This window comes from Cydia strobilella, chromosome 3, assembly GCF_947568885.1.
Source record: "Cydia strobilella chromosome 3, ilCydStro3.1, whole genome shotgun sequence".
Lineage (NCBI taxonomy): Eukaryota > Metazoa > Arthropoda > Insecta > Lepidoptera > Tortricidae > Cydia > Cydia strobilella.
Genome location: NC_086043.1, coordinates 12,886,700 through 12,900,898, shown reverse-complemented (window position 1 = coordinate 12,900,898; position 14,199 = coordinate 12,886,700).

The window sequence follows — 14,199 nt, the reverse complement described above, 5'->3', positions numbered from 1 at the left end:
AGGCATTGCCGGCTCGACGCCAAATGCACAACAACCTTGACTGTTTGGTGTTCAATATAATTATTTACTTAACGCATCGGTAATGTTAAACGGTTTAGTTAAACTCATGAATAAAGAACCTTCCAAGTATCACGGAACACCCATGCCGAGGTAACATAGTAACTAATGCAATTAACTTTTTAATTGGCAAAGACCAAGCATCTAACAGTGAATTGCAACAGTCATATACAGGGTGACACTGACGTCGAATCATATATCGGTTTTACTAGTTTTTTTCTCATATTTGTGAAAATTCAAACTGCATACCTATTTTAACTATCCAAATTCGTAAAAGTTTACATGGATTTGTATTACAAAACAATTAAGAGTACTGTGTACGCCACACATATGCTCTTCTGGCATTGACGTGGTCCGACTGGGACCCCATGGATTATCTTGTCAACAAAGTGCCGGCCGTTTTTTAAGACATGCATGCGTCGCTTAATGACATAAATCGCGAAGCGTCTGGTTGACGTAACTGGTGACCGAAGAGCTGGCGACTTCGTCGCACAACGTATCAGCATTGCGATTCAGCGAGGAAATGCCGCCAGCATCCTTGGTACAATGCCTCAAGGGCCTATTTTAGACTTAAGCTAGTTATTAATTTCGTTTACGTAGTACCACTGTATATATCTTGTATGTAAATAAATATTTTAATTTTTCTAGGCAGTTGTAGAGCATATTTATATATGAGTGGATCTATCTTTTAGGGTTCCGAAGCCAAATGGCAAAAAACGGAACCCTTATAGACTCGTCAATCGTCATGTCTATCTGTCTGTCTGTCCGTCCGTATGTCACAGCCACTTTTCTCTGAAACTATAAGAACTATACTGTTGAAACTTGGTAAGTAGATGTATTCTGTGAACCGCATTAGAATTAGAATTGTTTATTGCACTCATATTAGTATACAGTTCTTAAAACTATTTAATACAGTTCCACATGAACCCTGTAAGGGTATAGCAATATACTTAACACTAACTTATGAGATAACATGCATCATAGGCATAAGCCAATTCCTAAAGACTAGTGTATAATTTATAATGGTCACTCTTGTAACCTTTTTTTTTCAAACTTTTATCAGTGCCGGTAACGTTATTAGTCCATATTATCGTTAAGAAAATCATTTAATGTGTAGTATGCTTTTTTTACTAGGTAAGTTTTTAATGCATTTTTAAAGTTACTATAATTATTTATTTATTTTATATCGTTTGGGATTTTATTATATATTGTATATAGTAGGTGGGCCGATCGCGAGTATTGGGGAAAGAGGTTTTCATTATTCTTTACGCATAGACACACTTCCAGTATGTACATGGAGATTAAGGTCAGGATTCTTAACTTTATGAAGTGAGGTTTGCAGCTTTCCAGTTGATGAATGTTCACAAGGATCCTAACGCAGTGTTTTTGTAATAAAAAAAGATTGTTCACACTTGGATTATTACCCCACAGTATAATTCCATATTGTAACCAAGAGCATAGGCGTAGTATGCATTTGTGGCATTAAGATTTTCATACAAAAATAGAAAAAAAAACAATAAATTTTGGGGGTTCCCCATACTATATCTATGGATAGGTCTTCAAAAATGATATTGAGGTTTGTCCGAGAGACACTTCCAAAGTGGTAAAATGTGTGTCCCACCCCCTGTAACTTCTAAAATAAGAGAATGATAAAACTGAAATAGTTATTTGTTATACAAGGGTGCAAAGTTGTATTTTACCCGCGAGTCGGTGAGAAATGTTTTTAAGTAAAAAATTTGTTGACAATGTTGACTTTTCTGTTCTGACGTATGAAATGTCAACGATGCGTTTTGAAATTTCATCGACTCAAGTTGTGCGTTCAGAATTATATTTATATAAATAAAAAATCTAACGTTTCTTATGGAAATTTAAGGTTTATGACTTAAAATTATTAAATAAAGCTAAATTTGGTCTTTTTTATTACACTTACATTAAGAAGCGCTGGTGGCCTAGCGGTAAGAGCGTGCGACTTGCAATCCGGAGGTCGCGGGTTCAAACCCCGGCTCGTACCAATGAGTTTTTCGTAACTTATGTACGAAATATCATTTGATATTTACCAGTCGCTTTTCGGGAAGGAAAACATCGTGAGGAAACCGGATTAATCCCAATATATCTATAACCGTGGCAAACATGCCGGGACAACGCGAGGAAGATGATGATGGTCTTTTTTATTACATTCTCAAACCATTTATTCAATGATAATTAATATCGAACGAACCATTATTATGAGCGTTTTACGTTTTGTTATCTGTCAAGCTACTTAAACACGCTCCATCCAAGGTCAAATTACTTTCCCCGCTATAGTGGATAAAATGCGTTTTTCCCCGCTTGTTTTAAATATAAAAGACGGCTTTCCGAGCTAGTGAGGGGAAAAAAATATATGATGTACCATGCAAACTTCCACCGAAAATTGGTTTGAACGAGATCTAGTAAGTAGTTTTTTACGTCATAAATCGTAAACCGCAATTTACCTTTCAATAATTTCAAAATACATTGTTAAAATTATGTAATGTACGAAACCCTCGGTGCGCGAGTCCGACTCGCACTTGGCCGATTTTTTTGTTATTCTGTCCTGTCAGCCAGGCGATAGTAGTGGCATAGTTTGTTAAAAGAAATATTATACATATAGTTTGAATCTTCTCATCGTTTTACACCAAAGACCCTAATCTGTCAAACAAAAGCCATTGTTTCTTTTATGCGAGCGCGTGGCTATTGTTCTGAGCACGTAGCCATTGTGTCTCAGCGCGTGGCACAAGCTCAGACACAATGGCCACACGCTCAGAATAATGGCCACGCGCTCGCATAAAAGAAAAAATGGCTTTTGTTTAACAGATTAGGGTCTTTGGCGTAAAAATCATTTGAGAAGATTCAAACTATACTACGTTCCTACTAATGTGCTAAGGTAACCCATTATGGAAAGGGTTTATTAACTGCCATAAAAATGTATGATGAGTTTTTTTAACTACCATAAAACCAGGGTTTTAAGTGACCCAGAAGACACTAACGAGTGACAAGAAATAGTTGATTCACCCATATTTACTGGGCAATAAATATTGGTTGGCTCGCAAACAACACCTTCTAACTATAGGTATGCGGGCGCGGCTTTCGACTAATACTTCTGCTGTCATTAACACAAGCACCTTGAACAACACAAGCAACAAAATTAACCTTTATTGCGCTTGACAATGTACTCCGAACGGCTTCCATCTCGCATCCTTTGGATGTGTTTTACCATATTGCGTCGTAAGTCATCGATATGATCGATAGCCACAATGTCAAATCTTTAGATCATTGTCACTCATTGTATTATCGTGGGGACAAAATGTACTTTAAGAGGTAACAAGAGTGGTCATTTCTCCATACAAACGTACTCGCCTGTTTCCTCCGTGGTTTTTGAAGCTAGAGCAATATTTTTTTCAACACAGATTATTATTATTAATATCTGTGTCGGACTGTTTTACTTTTTTTTGTTTTTTATGGCGCTAGAGCACTTCAAATATTCGCAAATACGGTCTAATTTACTAGGCCGCAAAGAGAGCATGGTATTCAAAACTGACACAGATAATTTCATTACCATTTAGATCTCAAAACGGAGGAGGATTAGAGGAAACAGTCCAGTACGAAACCTCGTTTTTTGAGATTTTTACGCAGGATTTTTCGCCTAACCTGGCGTTGTCCTTATCGCACTAGTTCAAAATTGCTTTCTTGGGGTTCGATATCAAGATATTACGTATCATTTGTGGTATAAATATTGTACAAAAAAAATCAGTAAGGTATATCGTAGCTGGAGGATACAACCTTGATATTTTGTGTCAATAACTAAACAAACTATACCAACTGATGAAAAGGCGCAGTTAAAGGGTTAAAGAGGTATTTCCCGTTGGATATATGCATATTACGTATCATTTTATGATTAATATGTACCGTATCTGCAGTATAGTTCCATAAGTCTCGTGAAATAGGTATTGAAGTAGAACTGTGTCTCTGTAAAATTGAAAAATTAAAAAAAAAATTGCTAATGAATAATTTTCAAAATTGCTTTCTTGGGGTTAGACATGAGGACAAAAAAAATCTGCCATATCGTGTCTGGAGGAGCCCAAACTTGGTATGTTTCGAAAATTCTTTTTGTTTTAATTTTTAAAAAAATGCCCGAAATGTAATGTAGTGATATATTTTTAGAAACGCCTCAAAAAGCCCTTTCGTATGATACCACACTCGATAGGTTTTGGAAAAAAAAAATATTTTTTTCCATACAAAAAAAATAATGTTTTACCACCCCCCGCAGCGAAATTTTTTTAGGAACTGCGGGTCAAAAATTTTGTTTTGGCCTCTTGTATGTGTGTGCCAAACGGCTAACCTATACATCGATTTGCGGTATTCCTTTGAAATTGGGGTCGAGCGGCTTCCGCTAAGTGGGTCAAAGCTCGCTAAAGGAACCCTGACAATGGAATTTTTTTAGCGAATAAAAAGTTAATTTTGTTTTAAAACTGCCTGGAAAAGTTTCCTAAGTCGGAAAACATTAAATAAAACTATGAAAACGGATTATATCGCGTATATTGATTTTATAATACATCCCGACGTTTCGAACCCTTTACAGCGTTCGTGGTCAACGGGTGACTGAGGAAAAATTACAAAGTGCAAAAATACCCACATACTAAAATAATGAACAATCATAGACTATATAAACTTTAAGGCTGGTTGTACATGCAAAATCGGTTCATAAGGCTAGTTATACACTACAATTATTTTCAAGTAAAGATATATATATATACGGCGGCAACAAACTCGGCGGGACACATCTTTTCAAAACATATTATACTCAGAACTAAATGGCAGAGGGAAATGTACCTAACATTTGTAGACTTCGAAAAAGCCTTTGATACGCTAAGGTGGGCTTATATCTGGAACCGGCTGCGTGAAATTGGTGTCCCCGAGAAAATCATCAACCTCATAAAGGCTATCTACAAGAATTACTCTTGTAGAGTGACGCACAATGGCCTCGTCTCGAAGGATATTCTAGTGAATGCAGGGGTGCGACAAGGGTGTCTTCTCTCTCCTCTCCTCTTCCTTGTTGTTCTCGATGGCATCATGCATCATAGCATTGACAATAAGCGCCGCGGCATAGAGTGGGGACTCTCCAACATCTTAGAAGATCTGGACTATGCCGGTGACCTATGCCTGCTGAACCACACACGCGCTGATATGCAAGCCAAGATGGACGACCTTCGAAGTGAGGCAATGAAGACGGGACTCAAAGTCAACACCCGGAAGACCCAGGAGATGAGGTGCAGGGCGACAAGTACCGTGCCGCTCCTTATTGGCACAGAGGCTGTGGAGCAAGTCCACAAATTTACTTACCTCGGGAGCGTCGTGTCGGAAACAGAAGGGACCGAAGAGGACATCGCTTCGAGAATAGCCAAAGCAAGAGCAACCTTCGCACAGCTTCGCCCCGTATGGCGATCAAGTAAACTGACACGGAGAGTCAAGCTCAGAATATTCCGGTCAGACGTAAAAACCGTATTGCTGTATGGGTGCGAGACGTGGAAGATCACAAAAGACATCTCGCGCCAGCTACAAGTCTGTATTAACCGCTGCCTCCGCCGCATTCTCGGTATATACTGGCCCGAGAAAATTTCCAATATCAACCTGTGGAGATGCTGCAATGAGACTCCGATCGACCAGCAGATCAAGCGCCGGAAATGGAGTTGGATTGGGCATACACTCCGAAGGGATCCTGAACACATACCGAGGCAAGCCCTAGACTGGAACCCCCAAGGAAAGAGGAAACGTTGCCGTCCAAAGCTGACCCGGCGCCGGACTATCATTGCAGAGGCGAAGGCTATTGGGAAGACTTGGAGCGAAGTCAAGCACGAAGCTCAAGACCGATCCAGATGGTGGCGCACTGTGGACGCCCTCTGCCCCACCTAGGGGACATAAGACAATAAGTCAAGTAAGTCACGCCACTGATGGTCAAACAAAACAAATTGAACTCTTATAATACAACTTCTACATACCTACATATGTAAGAGCAAAACAATGTCAAATCAGCCACTTCTAAAGAAACTTGAACACCCGACATACATGGTTATGTTTGAGACAAAGTCGTAAAATAAACTGGAGCAGGCCAGGCGGTAATTATTTTTATGCTGGTGTATAATATTATATATGCACCGAATATCTCTCCTTACATTTACAAATGGAGGTGCGAAGGTTATAGCCATCTTCTCATTTCGCCTTACGAAAGAGAGGCGAGTTCTTTTTGACACGTGTATTTTGTTTATCCAGCAATCCTGCAACAAGACTAGATTCAAACAACCTCGAAATAGTACGTACATTTCGATGCTAGTGCGGAAAGTATATCATTACTCCACGAGTGCCGAGACATCTTGCAACGTGCCGTAGGCGAGTGGCAAGACTCGAGACGAGTGAAGAAAAAGAAGAAGTGATGAAAATGAAAAAGAAAGTACTTTTTGAGCAACTGTATTAAAAAAATAGTTTCGGTCGGTAAAGTCGAGGGGTAGCCTCCTCGTGGCAGATGACACGTCCGTACCTATCTCAAAAATGCTTTTATGTATCTGTTATACTATATATTAAGTATCCCCCCTTAACCTTACGAAATCGAGTAATACTTGAGTGGGATACATAGCGTCTTAAAAGAGTTTTCGGTTAATACGAGTGAAAGTCTGACGACTCTCAGTTTCAGCTGAATGTGATCGTAAAGATCGCTAATAGTGAGTACCAGTGTTCATCAAGGATCGGGACATAGCGCTGACGAGCCGCAGGCGCCAGAGCCGGAGTACCAGCACACACCTACTTCAGCTCACGATTTCCTAAAATGCAACAAAAATATCACTAACTAGACATGACCTTAATAAATCTACCTATGCAACTAGAGCTAGACATATTATATTACGAATTACGACGATTCATATTTTGACCTTTTAGATATTATAATATTTATAATTACGTAATTTTAATACGATTGGTGAACAATACGCAGGAGGTTTTGTAGATTTACGGTTTGCTCCGATAGAAATTAGGTTAGCTAACATGAACGTTTACGTCAAGTCCTTATACACTGTCTTAAACACAACAGAGATATATGATGGTGGTTTGTTTTGGCGTACTAGCAAAATATAAAATTGCCTAAGTAAGTTTAACTAACAACCTACTAATACCTAAGGGGCTTCTTCGCTAATTCAACCCAAATAGAGCTAATTACTAACATTGCTACACGTCTATTGCTAATATGTTGAGTTCTCATCTAACTTTAATTTAGATTAAAACATGTGTGTTATACACAAGTTGTTAAAGTGCTACGATTGTAATAAAACTTTAGTAATTAGGTAGGTAACTGGCGAGTGGCGACTGAAAGAAAAACTTCCTGATTATTTTTGAGCTGACCTCGAATTGTTAATTTGTCTGTTTATATTTTCGACGTCCTGCAAAAACATCAGGGCTGTCTGTCTAGCCACTTTTGTGTCGTGCCCGACTAAATAGCAAATTAAATATTCGCTTAGTCTTAATGATATTTGAGATGACTAAGTACAAGTTCCTGGTGGCTAGTTTTTGCTTGTTCAGTTCGCCTTGTATCGAGTGGCATTTTGAACGGATAACAACACGTTTCGCCACACCCGGCCAGGCCTCCATATCGCGCCAATCACAGGCTGCCGTCTAGCACGAGCAGTAATCGCTACTTTCGATTATGTGTTGGATTTCAACCTTGGTGAATAACGTTGCGTCAGGTGGACTTAGGACGATGAGTATTTGATAATTTCGTCAGCCAATTGTGATGTGGCAAAATTGCTCATTTTTATCGCCGTTACACGATGTGAATGAAACTACGAAACCTATTCTTCTAAATTTGCAACGTGGTAAAGGTAAAAAAGGTATTCTTTTTGCACAACTAATACAATTTAGACTTTGCACTTGTTAATGATTAGATAGAACTGGAATATTAGTGGATTATGGGTTTTTTTTTCAGTTATCTCATTGATTGCAGTTCGAGATTATATTTCTGATTATGATAATGCGTAATGTATTTAGTACCTACATGTTTTAAATCCAAACACCCTATTCTGTAACATACTACTTTGATCGAGCAAGATCTTTTTACCTAAGTATTCGAAGGTGAGACAATTCAAGATGTTATGTAAACATTGGACACCAGCAGTCGCGACTCAGTAATTTTCCATCGCCGATGAATTAAGCGACGCTCATGAAACAAAACGCTACTGTATACCAATGCGGTTCACACGTATATTGGCAATACGAACCTGCACCAGAAAATTCGATGGAGTCACATTCGACATTCGTCGAATGTTCTTCTTGTGGTGCGAAAGGCAATAACAATACTTACTTATAGTCATTAACCATCAAATGAAGGTTACAGGTATAGGTAGGTAATTGGAAGCAAGGAAGCATAGATTCGAGTAGGCATAGCCCAATTTCCTGTCCTATTCCGAATCTTGTCTTCCCTATAATAACATTTCAGAGAATGGACATGTTGTTGGAAAAGTCGTCTTCTACTTCTTTGTCCTTGCTCAATCTTCTTTAAGATGACTCAAGGTACTTTTTTCTGAAGTCTCTGTATCTGTTGTCGTTTACTTAGTTTGTTTTGTCCTTTTAATATTTGCTTATCTTATAAACATCTCTGTCATTCTAAGATTCGAAGTGGTCATTGAAATACCTAAGTCACAACAGGGCTTCAGAACTACCTATATAAATTTCACACTTCAACCAAGTATCCTCGGAATCCTCAAGTAAACACTTGTAGATAGAAAGTAGAGAAACTTGCTTTGTTTGATTTGTTACTAAGTACGTGTATATCTTACTGTTAACTGTTACGGCGCAGAATCTATAGCATGTCGTTAATTTGACCCTTTTCCAGGCAATAAATGGCAGAATAGGTTTGCGTGTACACAATAGGTAACCATGGCAGAGTTTATTCCTCGCAAATCTGCTTTGCAGGGTTGTCTTTCGCAATCGCCATACTCAGCTCTTTAATTCTACTTAAAAACTCTTAAGCCGGGTTCACATTTGTACTTCGTGTTGTGTTGTGACGGGTATCGGTTTCATACATTTAATATGGTTGCGTTCACATTTGTCTGATGCCTTTTTCATCAGAGAAATGTGAACGCAACCAACATGTCTTAATCCGGCTGCTGCGACTAAATCAACTTCCCAGCATCCCTGGTGAGTCAGAAACGTGCCTTACACGTTAATAAAAAAAAAGTAGGTATGTATATTTAAGGCCAGGATTACACTTGTAAGTTTTACTTACGTAAGTAGGGACACTGCAGCTATACTACAGAATGAGATATTAATATCGTTATCTCATTCTAGCAAATAGCTTTGTCCCTACTTACGTAAGTAAAACTTACAAGTGTAATCCTGGCCCAACAGCATTAAATTAAACTTAGTAAAATATAAATCACTTATTTTGGATAACTTGAATTAGGACTAAGGCTTGCAGAAGAGATATTATATTAAATATGAACATTTAATTGATACCTAAGTATCTACCTACTTTTTTCAAAAGATACGCAACCATTTTTTCAAGCATCAACTCGCTTGAATACGGATTTCTGACGACTGACTGAAAAACACGAAAAGCAGGTATAGGTGTTGTTATAATGTCCTTATGTCTTGAAATAATGGTAGTAGTAGTAGTAGTAATCACTTTATTATACACAACACAGGTTTACAAAAATAAATTATAGTAATGGAAGTACAAAGGCGAACTTATCCCTATAAGGGATCTCTTCCAGCTAACCTTCGAGTAGATGAGTGGAAAACTATAGCCAGGTCAGATAGACAAACTTACAGGATGTACAAATTAATATTTAAAAAAAGAAATAACACTAAAGATTAAAATACATACTAGCATACATACATACAATACTACATATATATTATAATATATATAAATATCACAAGTGTAAGAAAATAAAAATAAAGGTTAGTACTTAACCAGATCACGCTGATTGGAAAGCCAAAGCTAATAATAATAAATAATGGTTTTACAATAACACATTTATATACGTACCTACGCCCGTCACCAGTTTCTCATAGAGTTCACAATTAGTCTGCAATTATTTTGCACCTAATAAATGAAGAGTGCGTGGTAGTTAGTAGGTACCTATAATATGTGGTGTTTCAACGGTTTTGGTGGATGTCGTCTCATCAGTTTTCCGTTTCCCCAACATGGTTACCATAAGAAAAAAAATATCCTAACATCACATCACCCTAAAAATCCTGTCATTTGATGAACGGTCATTTCTGCAACGTCCACGGCAACGTTAGTCAGGATAAAACAAGGGATCAGGATGCTCAAGATTGTTAAACTAATACAGTGACAAGAATAATCCTGTCTTGTATCTACCTATACATACGAGTATAGACTAATACCAAAGATAGATATAAATAACTCCGTAATAGATGGATACAGTCTAAGGAAAAAACGTGCCTCGAAAATCAAGAAAATTTGATTCTCGTTCAGAGGGCGCTACTAGCTTTGGCCTACTGTCGTATAGATGGCGTTGACGGTTTCGTTTGTTATTTAACAATTTTAACGCATATCAGTGAAAGAACATGGGTCAAAATCATAAAAATAATTAATGCAAATAAAAAAAATCATTTATCCATATTTAAATACATTTTATCGTATTTTTATAAATACTTATTTTTAGTTTTAAAGTGTGTCGACAGATGGCAGTGAATTTACTGGGGTTACAAAATTTACTATGACAGTACCGCTCTAGTATAAGTTACTCTATACTAATACCCATATTTACCCTTTTATTAGGTAACACCTAAAAATAATACCAATCAGCTACGCAGTTAGAAAGCTGTCGTCTCGACGCTATACATATAAAACACTTGTCACCAAGAACAAGTAAACATATAGATCTCATCATACTCGTGCATCGGGTCTTTGTCAAAATATTTGGTAAACCACTTGTACGATTGAGTGTCGCGGATGTTATGTATGTATTATGTACCCATCTAATATTTACTGGTTGAATCCTATTATGCAATATAGAATATTTAATAGATCCATGACCAACCCTAAAATTATATTGTAAATATGTAAGTACATACAGTCAGCAGCAGAAGTAGCTAAGCAGGCGAGGTGGTCAAAATGAGCTGAGCAAAACTTTATTGTTAAGCAACTAAAAGCGAATGCAGATCACTTTAAACACCCCACCCGCTTATCATTAGCAAGTTCTGCTGCCTATAGGTATAAATAGTATGGTAAAATTGGTTTTTAAACGGCTTGTTCCCATTTACTTATGACGGCATTTTTAGCAGTAGCAGAAATTTAGTACATAAAGGAAAGAATACCTTTTGTTTAACAAATTAGGCCCCGAGCCAAAAAAAATATCTCATTAACTTCGTCCTATTACTTATCTAATCGTACAATTAATTCCGATTGTTTGTTAGCAATATTTGAAACAAATCTTAGAAATTGAGAAAGGTGTTAGGCCTAACTTAGGTGATGTAATAGGATAGGTGGCATAGTGAAGGTTTGTTTTAATGTTTCGACAGAGTTTCGTTCTCATTTTAAAACTACGTGTTGGATTGTAATGAAACTTTTCACATACAATGACATGAGTTATAGCTATGTCTGTCATTAGTTTATATAGCTCTAGCATATAAACAAAAACAAACGAAATAGAGCAAAAATAAGTTTTGTATGAAAAATTTAAATTCGCTGTATTTTTTTTACTATTACGCTACATAAACTAATTACAGACCTAGATATACCTTATCCTATTGTAAGTAAAAAGTTTCAGAGCAATCTAGCCAGTCGTTTTAAAATGACAGCGTAACTACCTTTGTATGGAGAACCGAGGTTGCTGGGGACTAAAACTGTTAAAATAAATTTAAATGTATAGAGTCAAAAATCAAATTATTATACTTGTCCGACCAGTGGGGAGAAAGAAATGAAATCAGCGGTCGGGTAGGTAAAAGTAGAGCCTCGACCGGATTCCTTAGGTAGAGTTCCTTTGCATATTACATAAGGAATGCATACCTACTATGAATGTAACATACGCGTTAATGTAACAATTTTCGTTAAATGAAAACGTCTCGCAGTAGTTTATGTCAATCTGCAACAATCGGAAAATTCCGCTCTCGATCGTTGGCCAGCAATTAAATCAATTTAGCCAGTCGGCGCCGGCGCCGGGCGGACCCAGCGTAACCACGAGTCACACGTACTCGCATACATGTCACACATGTGCCTGTCTGTATACAATTCGCAGACAATTCTCCTTTAGTTTTCTGCGACAGCTTACGTAAATGCCCTATGGCTGGACACGGTCCTAATAGTTGCGACTCTTCTTCTTAATTCCAAGTAATAGAGGTCACAAATAGGGTGTCAACTACTGGAATGGGGCTGTAAAACTTTTTTTTGGTAATTGGTATGAAATTTTGTATTTTAATACGAGTTGATACGAGGTAATTTAATCAGCTTGAAATGCTTACAATGGCAAGGCGTCCATAGATTTTGGTTTAAATTACATAGCTTACCTAATATAAATAATCCAGCTCTTAATAAATACCTCATCATTCGTATATCTTTCTCATAATTAGGTATAGGTACTTACTTCAGTTCTCGGCAATAGGCCAGTCATATGTAATAGGTACTAGAAATAGATAAAATCTCAAACTAACGGAGAGTTCTGATGAACGTTACATGAAAAGGCACTATTCTACATTTTAGTTCTTTGAGATCGTATCCGATTCCGACATTAATTCGATATCGGAATCAATTATTACGTAAAATACCTCTACCATTTTTGGCATCATGCTCAATTGACATAGCCTCCTGCCGCCCAGAATTTTTTCGTCAAAGATGGGAGAGCCCAGAGGCCTTTTTTTAGGTTCACATGGTTCTGACGCAAGACTTCGACGAATGATTACATTGTCATAGCATTGTATTATGGGTGTGAGATTTTTTTGGCATCATAAAGGGTATCAGTAGAAGGTTAAGAAACCAAAGAAACACCGAAATTCGATATCTTTTTTATAGGAATCTGGACCGCTACCTCAAAAAAATGTTGTTACTTACTAGATTGTGTATTTTTGATTTATTCATATTCAAATGTTTAATGTAATGTGCCATTACGTTGATTTACCCTGCTTCTGTAACATATTTTTAATATATCAGAATTAAATAACCCATTTTATGTAAAATATTATTACAATATTTTTTACATACCTTTGCCACATGCTACCAAAAATTTCATTTACCCAGTAAACTGAAATAATTCTTCAATATTGCGGAAAATCGCCCGAACTAGAATAATTAGATATCATAGGCACGTAACGTAACGGTTACCTTCGGAAGAAAAAGTAGGTTTTCAGTGGCCGAGGATAGTTACCAGTAGGTATGTAATTTCAATAACAATCTATCATGTAAATATTTCAGGGCACGTGGTGGACAACCAGCGCTTGAAAAACCCCTAATTTTCTGCTATCTATCGGGTACTTATATTTGTTTTCCTTCACCTTTGTAAAATACATGTTACAGTATCCAAGATAGAATAGTGACAATTAGAGTAGGTAGGTGCAGTGAGAGGTACTAACGCGTCATTACAATACCAGTAAATGCAAAAAAAATTAGCATATCACAAAGATGGGACTTTTTTTGTTACATCTCCTAAAAAAATAGGGCTCGCAAGGCAACAAAGCCCGGTTTACATTTGTCTGTCGTGTTGCGTTCACATTTGTCTGATGCACGCTGCGTCAGACAAATCTGCACGCCATCATTAAATGTATGAAACCGATATGCGTCACGACACAACACAACACGACACGTCAGACAAATGTGAACCGTTAAGAAAACTCAAAGTTAAGGCAATTAGGTTCCGAAGAACCTTCGACACACATAAACATATTAATTATTCTTGTTTTTCAAAAACAGTATGACTAGGTCAGTGACGTCAGCTTAGAAAGCTTGGGTGTGTGCGTGCTTATACACATGTCCAAGTCTCCCACAGTTTACTGGATTGTCGTCGTCGCTTGCCGAGCTCGAACGAGTAGAATGCTCAAGAGAACCAATATAAAGTGCGCTCTATAACTATAAGAGTTATAGAGTTATAACGCTGAGTGCGTGCTGGAGGGGGGCCTCTGGGC